Source organism: Halyomorpha halys, unplaced genomic scaffold (genome assembly GCF_000696795.3).
Source record: "Halyomorpha halys isolate HHAL.00 unplaced genomic scaffold, Hhal_1.1 Scaffold535.1, whole genome shotgun sequence".
In the NCBI taxonomy this organism is placed as follows: domain Eukaryota; kingdom Metazoa; phylum Arthropoda; class Insecta; order Hemiptera; family Pentatomidae; genus Halyomorpha; species Halyomorpha halys.
In genome coordinates, this window is record NW_027105174.1 from 297244 (window position 1) to 315466 (window position 18223).

Here is an 18223-nt window from a genome sequence, read left to right on the forward strand (position 1 = left end):
AATTATATATATATATATAAAAAAAATACTTTATACCTAAAACGGAACTATGAAAAAAGTCCAACTAATCCAGACTGGCTGTGTAGTGCTGGTTAATTCGTGTCTATAAAGCAATTACACATCGCTCTAAGTTTGTGGCTAACAGGTGGATATAGAAAGATTACTTCATAATTAAAAATTAAATTACTTTTAAAAAAATTACTTCATAATTAAAAAGGATTCCCAGCCTGTACCAATTACATCAGGTGAGGGATCGTTGAATACAAGTTAGAAAATTGTCCTGTGGATCAAAGAAAGGCTCCGAAGGACCATATCCAGCCATTACCTTCAAGGTCAATATGAACCATAGAATTGTTTAAGATGTGCTGAACGCTTTTGCTCAACGACAAGATATTATTCCGAAATAACAGAATTCGAGGGGAGTGTGTTTAAGATACATTTTATTTATTTTACGGAAAGATGTGGAGACTAAGACGTATTATATACAATACCATATATATAATTGTCTTCTAGAATGTCCAACAACATTAATTGACTTCACTTCCAAGCTCTAGCTTCATAATCAGAATTGTTCTTACCGCTCGCATACCGAAATGTGTATGTGAAATATTAGGAGATCGGGAATAGGTTAGATCCAGATGCTTGTTAGTAGCGGGATATTTCCAGGAATTTGTAATAGGTGGAGGCAAGTATATGACAGCTTCCGATGTTGTATATTATAGGATGCGTGACGCGAACAATACCTAGTTTTATTGAAGGGCAATAACCAACTTCAACATTTGGAGCAATAAAAAGGTAAAAGTGGCTCGAGAGGGTAAAAGAGAAATCGTGGGAACTGTCCCAAAGGGTATCCTTTAGTCAAAGTTACTTTTTTTTATTGTTGATCATTTCTGATTTCAACATTTAAAATATTTATTCAAACATTTCTATAACAAAATAAATGTATCTACAAACTCACAAGATATGAGTTTGAATTAGTGTACTTTTGAATATTTTTTAAACAAACATATCTGCTGATGACACATGTGTGCTCACAGTTAATAATAACCATTTGATTGCATCCTAAACTTACCAGTCCCATATCACTACCCTCAAAGAATGGGGCCGAAATTGGAGAATAAAAATAAATCCCAACAAATACCATTATATCACCTTTACTCTTCGTTGTAAACCTGCCGACTACCCTACAGTATACTTTAATAATGTGGCTCTTACCCCTGCAGAACACATTCGTTATCTTGGACTTCACCTTGACAAGCGACTAGCCTGGAATCCTCACACAAGACTGAAAAGACAGGAAACTGCACGTAGATTCCGACTATTGCAGCACTTACTAGACAAACGGTCTAAACTGGACCAACTCATTACAAAAGACTGATCTACATGACAATAATAAGGGCCATCTGGAAATACGGAGTTGAGCTTTGGGGCTCTACTAAACGTTCGAGTTCCTCTCATATCCAATCCTTACAATCCAAAATCTTCCGTAAAATTCTCAATGCTCCTTACTTTGTTACTAATAAAACCATCCATAAAGACATAAATGTTACTTATGTAACCGATCTAGCGCGAACCCGATATCATTCCTTCCATTATAAACTCTCTAACCACTCAAACCTATTAGTTTCTAACCTTGCTTCCTCTTTCATTCCTGACAATCCAGGATACACACTAATGCAAAAATATTTTAGAGTTCTACCAATGAGTAGTTTCTCTACATACTGTATCATATCATTATGATGTTACTTTAAATTTTCTTGTTGTATTTTATATACAGTTGTAAATGTCAATAAATAAATAAATAAAAAACAAACATATCAAATACATTATATTTTTATAAGTTATTTATTAAGAATAATCGATGGAGTAATGACAACCGCACCAGATCGCTCTACGTCTATAGCTATTAACACGACAAAGAGGATGCGGAAGGAAGGAACTCTAAAAAAATTTCAATTGCAAATATCCAACTTTTGTCCAACTAGGGCCACGGTTAAACGAATTACAAACCGCAATTCATTCCTACCATCTGAATTGTTTCTGTTTTCTTTTCAATTTTCGATTTCCGCGTTCCGAATTCAAATGAGTATGTACAGAAGTCCCTTCCCCCCACTCTTCTCCACGGTAAAAACAAAACAGTGAAAGAGTGTCCTGACAACTTTAACGTTATCTAAGAAAATTTGTATAAAAGATTATTTAAATAAATAATGAAGTTTGTATGCCTATATTATTATAATACTATTATATATATTCATATATACGTATATATATTGGAATTTTTTTTTTTTTTTTTAATGATTTATTTATTGATATTTACAACTGTATACACATATATACAACAAGTAAATTTGCTGTAGGTGACATAGTGACATGATAAAAACATGTGGAGAATCTACCCACTGATAGAACTCCAATAACATTTCTAGAGGAGAAGATCTCGAGGCCATCTTCTTTTCAGACGCCTAGGAGGATTATTAGGTAATGAAGGAGAACCCAGGTTAGAAACAAGTGGATTTGGGTGGTTGAGAAGTTTATTATGGAAGGAACGGTATCTGGTTCTGGCCAAATCGGCAACATATGGAATATTGAGGAAATTTAATTTTGAAATAATTGTTTTTAAAAGAAAATTTATTTGAAGGTTTTATTTAATAATGTTTACTAATAATATAATACATAGGGGTTAGTTGATATTTTTGTACCATCCTAAATTGATTGTTATACTCTTTTCTCTGAATAGTTGCTTGGGCTTGAGATATGATGGCCTCTGGTGCTATCTTTACAGAAATCCTGTCCACACACACCGTTTTACGAAACTTTATTATGTGAGAACCCAACAAGAAATTTATATTTTTTTTACTTTCACTTACCTATGAATGGAGTATATAGTAACTTGAAATATTGCGATTACACAAAATTTCAAATTCGACGGAAACAGACATTTTGAGTTGCCACAGGTCCAAATAACCAAGTCTCGCAAAATGGTCAGTATGTTTGTTTGTGTCCTTGAGTATACGAGCGCAAAATCGAAAATACGAAACTTACATTACATATTCGGGTATATAGAAGGGATGTTACAGCAACTTTTTGGATAAAATCGATTAGCCGAAAGTGCCACTTTATAGAATCGATTTTTTCCCTTTTTTTTTTTGTATTTTCTAAAAAATAGCCCTACCAATTTTGATGAACCTCGGTAAATCAACTTTTAATCAAGTGATTTTTAATATCAGATAAATGTTATCATCATTAAAATATAAGCAAGGCTTCATTTTCAAAAAAACTTCATCTAAAGTACTTTTAATTTGTTTATATGAAATAATCTACGAACTACCTCACATTATTTGTAGCAATATGATATGGATAATTATGGACTATAAAATAATTCGATTTATAACTAGAGATAAGGATTTTCACGCAACCGCCTACTGACTGACTGAGGCATCCGAAATAGCCCAATCTTCTGATCCCATTCCATAATACACGGCTTTGTCATCTTCGGTTAAGTTGTATTCTAGCAATATAGTTTATAATTGTTTTTTACACCACTTGAAACTCTTAAATACGAGTTTTCATAGCAACAAGTGAATAAAAAAATTCGATCAAAATTTTTAAGTACTATTATTTTTATTTATTAAACAAATTAAATCTCCTTATATTCATAGTAATAAACAATAAATGAATATAAAATACAAAAGAATTAGATAAATAACGTTTTTACATGGTAGTTATTGGGCTATTGTTTGTTTTGTCAAGTGTACAAATATCATTATTTTTTGTTATTAATTTTACTTTTCTGTTTTATTAAGAAGCATTATTCTTATCTATTTATTTTATCTTTTAATTATAACATTGTTTATAGTTAGGGGTGTCTTTTATACGAGACTATACCCCACCATAATTAACTGTTAAAAAAAATATATATATAATGTAACGGTTATACCAACAACGTAAGGCCGATCTGGTATAAAATAAATAAAATAATATATACATGGTAGTTATTACACTAGTAATATTTTACTTTCACTTATCTATATGAAATATATAGTAAGGGGATTGTAATGCTGAATAATAAATAAATAGCTGTTCTGGAAAAACTATGTAAATGTTGTGTGATGCGCGCATATATTTTACTTGACCTCTTATCATAATAGACATTGGATCAAGATTTTCTTAAATGAATTTTAAAAATTTTTTTAAACTATATTATAAATTTAAATTATTTTCCACCCATGCTATATCAGAATTAACCGCGATCATAAAATTAAATAATTTTAAACAATAAAATTATCCTTTTATTTTATATCGAAATAATTTGTTTAAATAAGAAGAAATATTCAAGGATAACTGTTTTGTCGTAATAGCACTAAAATTTAAAATAAATTAATTTTTTTTTTCAATTGTACAAGTAAAGGTATTTTCGAATATTTGGAGCAAATATATATGCATATCAAATCCAGGTTCATGACTAATTTAAATTAAAAAAGAATAAATATTCAATTTGTCAAACTTTTATTAATTTAAACTCTAAAAAATAAATGTCCAGACTGAATAATATATGATAGTGACACTATTAGTTGAAAAATTAGAAATATGTTTTTTTTTTTAATTTACTTAATTTACTGAATAATCATTTGAAAAAATTCTAAAAGTTCTATAATCTAATATTTCCGAAATATTCCATGTATATCGATTTTTTTTAGAAAGACGTTATCTATACACATCGTGCCATCTGTTGGCAGTACAAGATACTAATGAAATTTATGAAGTCTTATCGATTATCAATTTATTTTATTTATTCTTGCTATAAAATGGTTATTTTTTTGTTTTAGATTGTATTATAATTGACAGTTATGTTGGTGTACACCACGGGTTCTAATGTACAATAGATGAAACATGTTCTCTCAGTGCATTTGGTTGCTGTCTTCTAAATTACATTATGTTTTCTTTTTATATTACATGGCATCCTTAGGGTATTTGTTTTCAAAGTGACCTAAACTACAGACGTAGATAATTTACTACTATAGTAACTATGATTACTACTGTTGTTTATTTATTAATATATTCCAGTATAGATCATGATATCATCTAATAATGATATTGTGATAATTAATGATATGATTTATTATTATTAGTTATCATTAATGATAGTATTAGCATATCATTAATAATAATAATAATAATAATAATGTTAGGAATGTGTAGTCAGTATACAAAGGTAAACATCACCTTTGCTGTAGATTGGCTTAAATTATATTTAAAAAAAAAAAAAAGATTTCTTATATGTTACCAGTTCTCTATATTTTAAGTCCTTGTTATATTGGTTGGTATAATGCTTCAATAACTGCTTCCCCCAATCAACATATCCTAATGAAAAAATTTGCTTGTTACAATTATGTTAAAAACTACTCCCTCCCTCCAAAATAAATTGTAAAAGAAAAAAGAAAATGTTATATGTTATGTTAAAGTGACATAATCGCTATATTTGTGGATTAGTGTCTTTACCAAGTTGATCTCTAAAAAATTATAAATTAAGCAATTCTTATAATAATATTATTTAATTTTTTAAGTGTTTCAATAATAATTGTCTTGGTATATTTGTGGCAAAACAAATGTTACCTATTAAGGTTAATATTTTTGACACCACAGTTCATATATAAGGAGTATTCATGATCTTTAGTTTAACATGTTAAAGCGTGTTAAATGAAAAAACTCATGTTACATGGAGAAATATTTCCTTCTTTTACCATGTTAAAATGATATAACATTTAACATGGTTGAGAGTCTGTTAAATGGAGAATGAAGTCAAGACCAGCTGAGCTCGTCACTTTTTTTTTGTTGTTGTTGTGTTAACATACTTGCACATGGTTTGTGTTTTGATTGTTTTAGTTGTTTTAAAAACTAATATAGCAATGGATGACAATAATGTAATGGCAGTTGTAAATTAGCTCATCTTGATTCTTTTCCTCACAAGCCAGATCAACAAGGAATTCAGTTGTCAAACTTTCACACAGCTTATACATACTTTTTACTTACTTTAGGCATGTTGTAATAAATTACTTTAATCAAAACTTAGAAGTAAACAATAACATGAAGTTTTGGAAGGAATGGTTATGAAACAAGTTGGTCAAAAAATCCGCTAGGAGCTCTTAAGTATTTAAAATGACTTTAAATAGGGCTATTCATGATCCTATACTTATAACATTTTACATGGTAAAACATATTACATTTAACAGAACATCATTGATACCCATATAATATAATTTTAGTGATGGTGTTCAGGTTACCATCACGTTTTTGTTTTAAAGCCGGAACAAAAAGGCATGTCCCTGACATTCCTCTTTACAACGATCCTACCTTCTTTTTCTATCAGCTCCTAGAAACTGATAACAAATAATAATTAGGCTTTCCGTACCCACAGGTTCTATACCGGTAACTGGTATTGATAATGGTGAGGGAGAACTAGTATGGCAAGTGGCCCTTATAGTCTATTCCAGAAATCAAGAGAATTCGAATAAATAAAAAATATATATGAGTAGAATTTTTTCTTTCCCACGTTATTAGTTTTGTTCAACACACATTATTATTGTCAAATTTTCTAATAACTTCTTTGTCATATTTACTTTATTTATTCTAGTATTTTACTTATGTATTTCATTAGTTACATATATTTTCTTTCTGTTTGTTTTTCCATAACATTAATTTTTAAATTATTATTATTAAATTAAAATATGCATATTTCGTCATTTCTGCGCATTCTATAACTTTATATTTTTATTTAATTAATCATGTTATTTTAATAGCGTATTTCATTATCTATGTATACGTTTTATTACCCACTTCTTTCATTACTTTATTTTTATCTATTGTCATTCTGGACTATTATTTACTTTAATCATTCTATATATCCTTTTATTGGTTGTAATCCTGTTTTGAGTTCTTAGTCCTGACGAAGGAGAAATTCTGGCCGAAAGTTGATACTAATAAATAAGTTTTTTAAGTTATTGGTATTATTCACTGATCGCTCTCCAAACCATCTTTTACTCATATATATTATCTACGGTTAACTATCTTCTCATCAAATAGAAAATACATGTGATAGGTATTGAGTGTGCCTATACGCATCTCTCCTAGTCGTTACAGGGGTTGAGCGTAGGGCCACACTCTTACATTATACTAAATATTTGCCTCCAGTGTTAACTTCACATTTGACAAGTGAACCTTTTAGGACCATTACAAGTTACGTACTAGCCACATTACTTGTCTACTAAAGATATTGGAACATATTGTGCAGACACTAGTGGTTTTACTTTTATTCGTTGTTCCCTTTCAAAGAGAGAGTTCCTTTCAAACTGTAGCTCGTGTGCTTTTGCTAGATGGAACGGAATAAAGTAGTCCTATTTGCCAACCCCTGATGCCTACCAAGAGCATACTGACCAGTACTGTCCAGAGAGCGTCAAAATTCTTGATACCACCTAAAAAAAAAAAATACTAACTGCCCCAACTGAGAGTCAAATCTACACCACTCCAAATAAGGCAAGGGAAAGCTAAGATTGAATAAGTATTTTTGTCAATTTTTATTGTTCGTACCATGAAATAAAAGAGAATATAGCCAAAAGAAAATAATTTTGAAAGATTTTGATTTTTGAACTTTACACAGTTTTTTGAGGTGTGATGACGCCTTTGCACCTCCGAGCCATCGTTTAAGATAGATACCTTTTTTTTCTTCTTCCAGCTATTTCGTTATCAAGTATTTTTTCCCCCATTCGGTCGTAGCTCATTTTTTTACCTGGTCTATCCCAGCTAATAGTACTCCATCAATCTTAAAATATCTTGACATATATTCCTAAGTGATGTTTGTTTCAGATATTACTTTTTAAATTTCATACACCATCTGTGTAAGATCCCCAACAAACCATTCTAGTAATGCTACGTTCACATATTCCTAAATCTCCCTCATCCACCTTTGTTGTAACCTATGATCGCGATGAGTTAGCAATGACCAGTCGTAATAAGTCTTCTCCTGGAACTGGGCTGAACGTTGACTTAGCGAGACGTAAAGAGAAGTCAAAGCTCGAGCATTTAAAATCTTCTTTGATTCTGAGATCAAGTCCTCATTCCGCTAATAGAAGCTTTTTTATTATCATCATTATTTTTAGGCATCAACCACCTAGGAGTCATCATTGCCTTAATTTCGGAAATTTTTATCAGGCATTATTTCCTTAATATCCGAAATTTTTATCAGTCCTTATTGCCTTGATTTCCGAATTGAAATGTTTAAATATTGGAAAATGGAAACGTGTGGTAAAATTTTATGGTAAAGTTTTGAGCGATTTAGAAATTTTAAAAAAATATTTACAGTCTGTTTGTTATCATACAAAATTGAATGGAGGTCTGCTGGTAATTCATACGAAGATTTTAGGGAGTCGTGTATTTGGCATTCAGTTAAGATGTGTTTTAGGGTATGTTGCGTTCTGCAAGTCAGCCATATGGGTGGAGAATTGCAGGCCATAAGGTAACCGTGGGTCAGGCGCGTATGACTTATTCGAAGGCGCGTCAAAATCAACTCCTCTCTGCGCACATTTCTAGTGGATACCATCCAAGGGGAAATCTCAACTTACAGTTGAAGACGGGGAAACTTCTAATTTACAGTAATTTATTGCCTGTAACATTTGCCCACATTTGATGCTATTTTAGTTTAATTCTCTGCTTAATAAGGACAATGAAGTCATCGAAAGGTACTCCGCGATATGGAATTTCTTCAGAAATCGCGACCTTTGCTACCCAAGATTCTTAATTTAAAAAAATAATTTATTATTAATAGGTTCCTAATTTTAAAAAAATGGAAATTTTCATTTAAAAACTTGGATTATTACATACCTCATAAATTAAAAAAGTAACGAATTTTGCCTATCGTCTACCCAAGAAAAGTACACCATCGTCCATCCACAGTCTTATCAACTATTCCGGACGTGTTCTGCCGAAGAACGTCAGCAAATCAAGACTACAGTGCCAGGTATGGTGGCGCTATTGAACTACACCGACGTATCCCATTTCACGTACCCCCAATGCAAATTTCAACCTAATTAATTAAGTTCATTGACATGCTAAAAAGGCATTGGCTAAATCACAGCTTCATAACTCTCATTCATATTTCATACAATATAACGGTTTCAGTCATTTTTTTATTATTTCTGGAACCTACAGGTCCACTATTCACCATATCAACGAAAAGGTCGAAGGGCTATTTATATTTTATGTGTAATATTTATTTGTATTACAATCATAAACCCAGTTATACGTATAGTCAATAGTACTAGAGATACAAGAGAATTTATTATATATCAATTATGCGATGTAATTGACGTCACTCATCAATTATTTTTCTAAAAAAAAAAAAAATTGTAGTAAATTAAACTGGATTTAGTGAATGACACAATCTTCCTTATTAAAATACAATAATTTATTTCATTCACTAAATCCAGTTTAATTCCATAAGACTCTTCCAGTAAAAGATCATTAAGTTTATAATATAACAATATGGTTATGAATGAAGACCATATGAATAACATTAATATAAAATTCTTGCAAAATCTACGATTTGTGCTGCAGCATGACTGTGTAACAACAGGCTGAAGATGGGGGAATCTCCCGAAACATTGCTGATGATATGAAATAAATTATTGTATTTTAATAAGGAAGATTGTGTCATTCACTAAATCCAGTTTAATTCCATAAGACTCTTCCAGTAAATTTAAGTAAGTTTAAAGTTTAAGTCCAGTAAGTTTAAAATTGTAGTAACATTTTTAATATGTTTTACCATCTAACCTATTTTACTATTTATTAACTATTTTACATTTTTTTTGTAATATTCCAGTCCTGCTTCCAGAGCAAAAATTAATATGATATATAGTTATAATGAGAAAAAGAGATTAAACATATAATAAAATATAAATACTAACATATGTGGTTAATTAAGTTAGTATTTATATTTTATTACAATTTTGTTAATTACTTATTGTTAATAATTATATTTTCTCCTAGGACTGATTAATATGCTGTGTACTTGTAGCACCATATAGTATCAAAGTATCATTACTTGTTATTAAATAAAGTTCTATCTAATTTTTATATACTTTTAAATTAGAACCCGATACATACCCAAATTGGATAATATTTGCCCAAATTATTTGTATAAAATCCAGACGGAATCCAAATAATAGGATCTTGAACTGGTATTTGTTAAGGTAACTCAAAACCTAAAACATATCTGGCTGTTTATCTTCACAATAAAACGTGTAGTTTTTGTCTGTTGGCTGAAGTTAAATATACTCTGACTTTTTTTTAATTTATAGTGAGAAATATAATCAGCATACCCAGCTTAGTTGTATAGTTTACTATTAACTTATATAAATTATTTATAATTATTATAAATTTATCCATTTAAACTGTGGTGCAATATTATCCAGTTTTATTATTTTTTTTTATGAATTGAACAATAACAATTGAACCCGAATATGGAAAAAGGAACCAGCCAACCTTTTTGTGAATTAAAGAAAGTGGACATTCTGAAATACATCTATGATATTCTGAAAGAATCCCTTAACGATCGATCATTTAGTGTAACTACCATTAATTTTTTTAAAAAATACTTACAAATTACAACAACCATATAAGGCCAACTATGGATAATCCTAACCACCGATCAGGTAAAAAAGGAATTTTTTTTTTATTTGTGAAACTATGTTTTAAGAGCTATATCATTCATTTTCTTAAGAGTTTCCATTTTACAAAATAAACCCAAAAATCACCACTCCATCTTAAAATGATTAGGTATTAACAGAACCTTGGATTTTTGTAGCGAAATAAAATAAAAAATATTGATATTACTTAGAAAACACTTGCGTTCAATTTACACAGTTACTTTTAACTGGAATGCGTTAATAACTAGTCAATAATGAATTAATTAATAGCTAAGTTCTTTGAAATGCTAAAGTAGTCGTACACTAAAATTTTTTTTGTTAAAAACAATTTATTACTTCTTTAAGGTCCCAACCTGTAATGTGGTCAAGGTAAACTTTTCCGAAACAACCTTTGATCTAGAATTAAGTTTTTTTTACAAAGCGTTTTAATCCTTCCTTCGCTGAAGGATTTTCTTATTCATTTTCACTTTTTTCCCTCCCTGCTGATAATAAAATTTCTATTTTCTTTATTTTAGTAGGTCAAAAAGTTTTTAACTAATTGAAAAGTTGAAATGTAAAAGGAAAAGAGAGGGAAGGTAGCACCGATAACAATTGGCAGTTCGGTAAAGTACATTTAAAACCCTCAACTGAATTTAGTTAGAAATTTAAATAAGCACTCCTGCTAAGAATTCGGAATTTTAAGACTTAATAAAAACGACTTACCTGGGAAAGCGCCCGGAGGAAAAGCGGAAAACTTTCGGATATGACAACGTCCCAACGTACCTCCTGTCCAATTGAAGACAACTCAGCTGCCCTAATTAAATATTGACCCGATCCTCTTGGGGATGAGCTGGGAGGGGAAATTTTAATTTGTAACCTTTTTTAATTTTACTAAAACGACCAACATTTTACAAAAAAAAAAAAAAAAAAGGACCAAATTCTGGGTGTCCACTTTTTAAAAGTTTATATAACTAATGTGAAGTCGGGTAAAATGATAAAAAAAAGAAAAATAGGGCAGAGAAACAACGAACAGGATTAATAGAATAATACTGTTTTATTTCATCTCTTAATTATCCTTATATACACTATTGGTGTTTGTTTATATAGGGAGTTAGAATTAAACCTGACTATACTACTTGCCATACTGTAACTCCCTCCTACCAGTTTATGAAAAAGCTTAGTAAACTCTTAAAAAATATAAAGAAAAATAAAAAACTAAAGGAACAAAATGTCACAAGACTATAACTAAAACTTCTCAGCTATGCCTAATCATATATGATTCACATTTCACACTTTTTCTGAAGATAGAAAAAAATAATAACAACTTCAGTCCTCTCTAAAACTAAATATTGCAGGTATCTGGTAAAAATAATAATAATAAAATAACTGCTCTTACACGCAATAATGACTATATTCACTTCTTTAAACTACTATTATACCCGGCACAAATAAATGAGAAGAAGAAAAAAATCTATGTAGAAATGTTCGCTTGTGTGGGGAGATGAGTATGTACCTGTGCATAAAATTTAATGTAAGTATGCAAGTACTAAGAATTTTACCGGGCCGGGAAAAATCCGTGCGGCAGCACCTAGCTCATCGACCAGAAACCTGGACGGTAAATTTTTTTATTATTTCAAAAGTTCAACCCATTTTTTTCTGGGTTCGGTGTATTACAGGTTAAGCTAAAATCTACCACACATTTATTTATTAAATATACATATCAATGGAAGAAAAGTAAACATCATTGGCAAGAATTGTATCTACATATATGGTTTCTTATGAAATAGGAAGTTCTGCATCTATAATAAAAAGTCTTTACTTGGATATACTTGGAACCAATTTTGATCCATGATATCTATTCCTCTTTTGATCGAGTCTGGCATCCAGGCCTGCTCTATTAACTTCATCAATTCCTTCCACCTACATATTTCCTTTTAATCCGCTCCTACCTCTCTGATAGAACCTTTAAAGTAAATCATAACCTATCTATTTTCTCAGTTCGCCGGTGTTCCTCAAGGTAGTATCTTAGGCCCCATTCTTTATGGTTCATACAGCTGCCATCACAACCTATTCTGACACAATCATAACAACATACGCTGAAGACACATGTATACTGTCTGTAAACGACCCTACTAATAAAACTACAGACACACATAACATCTATTGAAGAATGGTGTCAAAACTGGAGAATCAAAATAACTCCTGACAAATCCTACCAAATCACCTTTACTCTCCGTCGTAAACCTCTACCCTCCTGTCCTAGAGTATCCTTTTTAAATACTCCAATAACGCCTGTCAAACAGATTCGATACTTAGGACTACATCGACAAGAGACTTACTTGGAATCCACATAAAAGACTGAAACGACAAGAAACTGCTCGTAAATTTTGATTGCTACAACACCTACTTGACAAACGTCCCTTTCACTACAAGAAAATATTATACACTATGATAATCAGACCTAGTTGGACATATGGCATTGAGCCCTGGGACTTTACCAAACCATCAAATTCTCCCGCATCCAATTCTTACAATCCAAAATCCTACGTAAAATCCTTGATGCTCCTTATTACGTTACAAATAAACTCATCCACTAAGACCTTAACATCCATTCGTTGCAGATTTGTATTTATTGTAGATTATTGCCCAAAACAGATATGCGTCTTTTCATTCCAAACTTCATACCCATCCTAACCCACTAGTTCTTAATCTTTCATCTTTAACAACCCTGATAATCCTCCGAGGCATCTCAAAAGAAGATGGCCACGGGACCTTCTAATTTAAATTAATACTTGAAGTACCACAAACGGGTGGTTCCTCCCTAAGATTTTAATGTGTAAATGAATTACTTATTGTATTTATTATTTGTACAATTGTAAATTATATTAAATAAATTTAATAAAGTCTAAAACCAAATTAATTCGAGGAAGAAAAATTATTATTTTTTATTTTTATTATTTTAAAGCATTAACCACTTGGGCGTCATTATTTCCTTAATATCCGAAATTTTTAATAATCCTTATTGTCTTAATTTTGTCTTTATTTCTGAATTGAAATGTATAACTATTGGAAAATGGGAACTTGTGGTAAAAGTTTGTCAAATTTTAAGGTAAAGTTTCGAGTGATTCAGAAATTCGAAATGTTTATCTACAGTCTGTTTGTTAATTAGCAAAATTGAATGAGGATCAGCAGGTAATTCATTCAATGATTTGATGGAATCGTATGCTTGGTTAAGATGTGTTTGGCGGTAAGTGGGTGAAGAATCGCGGGCCTCAAGGTAACCGTGGGTCAGGCGCGTATGACCTATTCGAAGGCTCGTAAAAATCACCTCTGCGCACTTTTCTAGTGGTTGATATCCAAGGGGAAACATCACTTCTAATTTCCCTTAATTTATTGTCAGTATAGCCAATCTTTAACGCTTGAAATTATTAATAATATTTTAAGATTTTGGAAAGAGGTAAGTATGCTAGCTTTGTGGTGGATGGAACTATAATTTATTAGACTGAAAATATTCACAGCGATAATCATGAAAAAGAAAATTATCAATCATGCTAGAGAATTATGTTTAAAAATTTAAAACTCTACTTATCTAATAATTAATAATTTTTAATTCCTAATATTTTATTAGCTAGACCCTCCCCACTCCAAAACAGGTCATACAACCTGGTGGTGAAAATTAGAATGAATTTTCACGGAATAAAGCTTCCTAGTAGATTATAAATGAACAAAATTCTCTTATTAAAGTATTTTAATTTTATTATAATCGAATAACTGATTCAAGAATGTTATAAATGGCTTCAGAGTTTATTACATCACATAATATGAAGGGTTCAGAGGGAACAGCATAACTTCTTTCTTCATAATTTTAGACCCTAACACCAAATATTGGTTTTTCCCCAACCATTTTCTATTGAAAAAAATGTTAAAAGGGCAGTTCCCAACTTATGGTAAATTAAAAAAACAAAACAAATAAAAACCCTTTATTCAAAAAATAATATATATTTTTGTCAGTGTCGTTAGACACTGAAACGAAAAACTTGTATTTGTTAACTCCATGCGCCCTAGAATAATTCTTATATTATACTGAGTTCTTTTAACATTCAAAGAAGTTATTAATTGAAATTGGTTACTTTTTCTTTTGATAGCGTCAAAATTTAGTATACTGAAGTTTTGAAAAATTAAATGTAATTGTTAGAAGATATAAAATAAAATATTTTTAGTATATAATTTCTCAAAAAATTATAAAATACGATGTTTGTTGTTACTAAATGTAAATACCTTTGTCCAAAAAAAGGTTTTTAATCAAGATAGAAATGTTTCCAAACTGTTTGAAAGATTCCACTTCTTATTCTCCACTGAACACCAGAGCACCTTTTATAACATGCAGTGATTAAACTAAACTGGTTTTCTCCTGGGTAATACTCACTAATCGATTCGTCTAGCCTTGAGCTACAATATTCCTGCATAATTACAAAAAAAAAAAAAATAATAATAGTTTTATACGGTTTTCCAGGTCCCTCATAATCCGTCTTCCTTGTGCTAGAATTATTATTTTTTATTTCCTGATTCAGATAAAGTAATAAACATTATGAAAAATTACTGATATCCAGAAAATATAATAATATATTTCCAAATCTATGGATTTAAAGAATTAAATAAATGTACTTACATAGATGTATGCCAAATTTAAAAATTAGGTGAAATGGTGGTGCCCACCTAAAAAAAAAAAAATGTATTTATTAAAAGAAATTCAACAATTATTTTAAAATAATTAGTTACATGGGCATAGGAACATCAAAATTAGTCAAATTAAATCCAATACAGTGAAACCTCAAGTGTCCTGGTTTGTGGCATTGAAATTTCGACCCGTTTTACTGGAAACCCCTCTTACGGACATAGATACCTAAATTCCCGTATTCCAAAGACTAATCAATGTAAATTGTGGAGAGCAATTGTAGAATATATAAACAAAAGTGTCCAAGAGGAGACATAACAACTAAAGTTTGTTATGTCACACCAATTTTTGATGACTTTAATAAAAATTATGTAAAATTACTATTCGAAATTGATGAGTAAGCCAAGTATAGTATGGGGGAATAAAAAATTATATATCGTTATAACTACCTAAAACACTTGAAAAACTAATAATAAATCATTTAAAATAGAAATAATTTACTAAAATACGAGCCTTAGCAAAGCTGTTTTCGTTCGATAGTTCCCGAGATATTCTTTTTTTATTTATTTATTTTATACCAGAATTTATTTATTTCAGCCTGGTGGGCCTTACATGGTTGATATAACCGTTACATTATATTTTTTTAACTGTTGATTTAGAGGGGGGGGGGTATAATCTCGTACAAAAGACACACCTAACTATATACAATGTTATAATTAAAAGAACAATAAAGATAAAATAAATAGATAAGAATAATGCTTCCTAATAAAAGAGAAAAATCAAATTAATAACAAAAAATAATGATATTTTTACACTTTGTACAAAACAAAGAATTGCCCTATAATGGTAAAAAGAAACAAATTTGAAAAAGGGACAAGAGAAGAAAAAATAAATAATAATAAGTAAAATAGAGGTAGTGTGACTAATGAATTAATAAATATAGAACTTATAACAGAATGTCCTGCAGCAGCCAAAGCTACAGTCTTCCGGTTGAGGTTGGGTTTCCCAAGTTGTAGGTCATTGCTCCTTTAACTGTCGGAAACTTCATGAACTGTTTTTTTATGTAATCCTCTGTTGACTCCATATGTGATTTCCGATGCAATTGGCAATTTCTTATGAACCAAGGAGCATTAACTGTGATTCTCAGGACTTTATTTTGAAAAGATTGTAATTTTTTCCTTTTCGTAAAGGATGCCACTCCCCAGACTTCACAGCCCTACATCAGCAGTGGCCTGAGAATTGTTTTAAATATAAGAACAGTTGTTTCTGGTTTTAGTTTGGAATTTCTGTTTAGGGTGGTATGTAGCATTTGCCGAGATAGTTTTTTTTAAAAGCAAAATGTACATATGTACTGAAAAATCATTAGTGTGTAAATTTATTGGAAAAATTCTCTATCTCAGAAACGATGAGATGAACAGATGTCTATTAGCACACAAATTAAAACAATTTAAATGTGCTACAAAGTATCGTATGGCGTTTATCTTCGAAGGAGATTTAGTTTTCATGTTATTTGCTAAAATAAATAAACAAAATGATGATTTCTGGTTGTTCAGATAAAACATCTCGTTTATGTAAAACTATATCTCAGAAAATATAAACAACCAACATTTTTATTCCTCCTAACTGTAATTGGGAGACTTAAAACTTGAAATTATATGTACTTTCCATTTAAGTAATAAAATATTAGGGTGAAATAACTGAATTTTTTTCCACTGTGCTTTTGTACTATATTATAACGACAAATTGTCAGATCTTAATGTTTAAAATTACATTCTTAATAGTATAAGTCAATAGTCTGTACTTTTCTCTCTTTTACTTTTTATTTTTTTTAAATATTTAATTTGTTCTTTAACTTGTCCTGAGTGGTACGTTTACTCTATACGGAACCTTTTGAACAATAATTAATCACATTAATACTCAACTCTACTCAATTTTGATCTACACAACTCCTTATATTTTTCTCAATGGTGTGAAAGATACTTTATTATTTTATGAAAGAACAGAATAAAGTTTTACCCTGAGTCCTGAACGTTATTGAAAACCACCAATCAAAATTCTATGGCAGTAGTACCATTATTTCTCAAGAAAACTCGGAACTCTAAAAGCACCTTAAGGTCACAAAGTTCACCATCTTCCTTGCCCCAAGTGACCTGGACCTTGCCTATTCAGAGGAGTTTCGGTTTAACTGATGATATATTCTGTCGGATTGTGGGTTTTGTCGTAAGTTAATGTCTGTTTTTTTAATTTTTATATTTTATTAAATAGCTTGACGGGGCATAAATACCGAATTTTCAATATAGCTAATGTACCTCTAATTCTTTTTTATTTTAAATAATTAACCATCTCTCATTATTAGTAGCTATGAAAATTTAATGTTAAAATACTAATGAATTAGATAATCAACTAAAGGAGAAAACAGCCAAAATATTTTCCCAGGTAAAATAAATCTGGGTATTATAGTAGAAATATAGAAATATAATATACTATTGGGAACTAAAATATTGTATAAAAATATAATCTTAATATCTAACATGTAAATTCCCAGAAAGTAATAAAGAATGACGAAAAACGCATATAATTATAATTTTTTTTTAGATATATTTTTTTTATTGAAGACAATTTTAGTGTAGTACATATTAGTGTTCAAATATGCATTCACACGATATGAACAAATTAAGAAGATTAAAATAAAGAAAAAAAAATGTAAATGATAAATAGTCCTCCCTGAATTATAAAAAAATATATACATATATATTTAAAACAATAATAACTATAAAGAAACATATAAACAAAAAAACACTATCATGATTTGTATAAATACAAGTATAAATGTATATCATATATAATAAAATTCTAAATAGACGTTTTCGTG

General features: G+C 30.0%; 1 long non-coding RNA gene across 1 annotated transcript in view; it reads right to left on the reverse strand.

The window, feature by feature from the left end:
* Positions 1 to 18223, reverse strand: part of LOC136796186 (uncharacterized) — a 256981-nt gene that overhangs the window by 63853 nt on the left and 174905 nt on the right. The window contains exon 3 of the long non-coding RNA XR_010843888.1: positions 15346 to 15392. This is a non-coding gene — a long non-coding RNA (uncharacterized lncRNA). The remainder of the gene's footprint in view (positions 1 to 15345; positions 15393 to 18223) is intronic.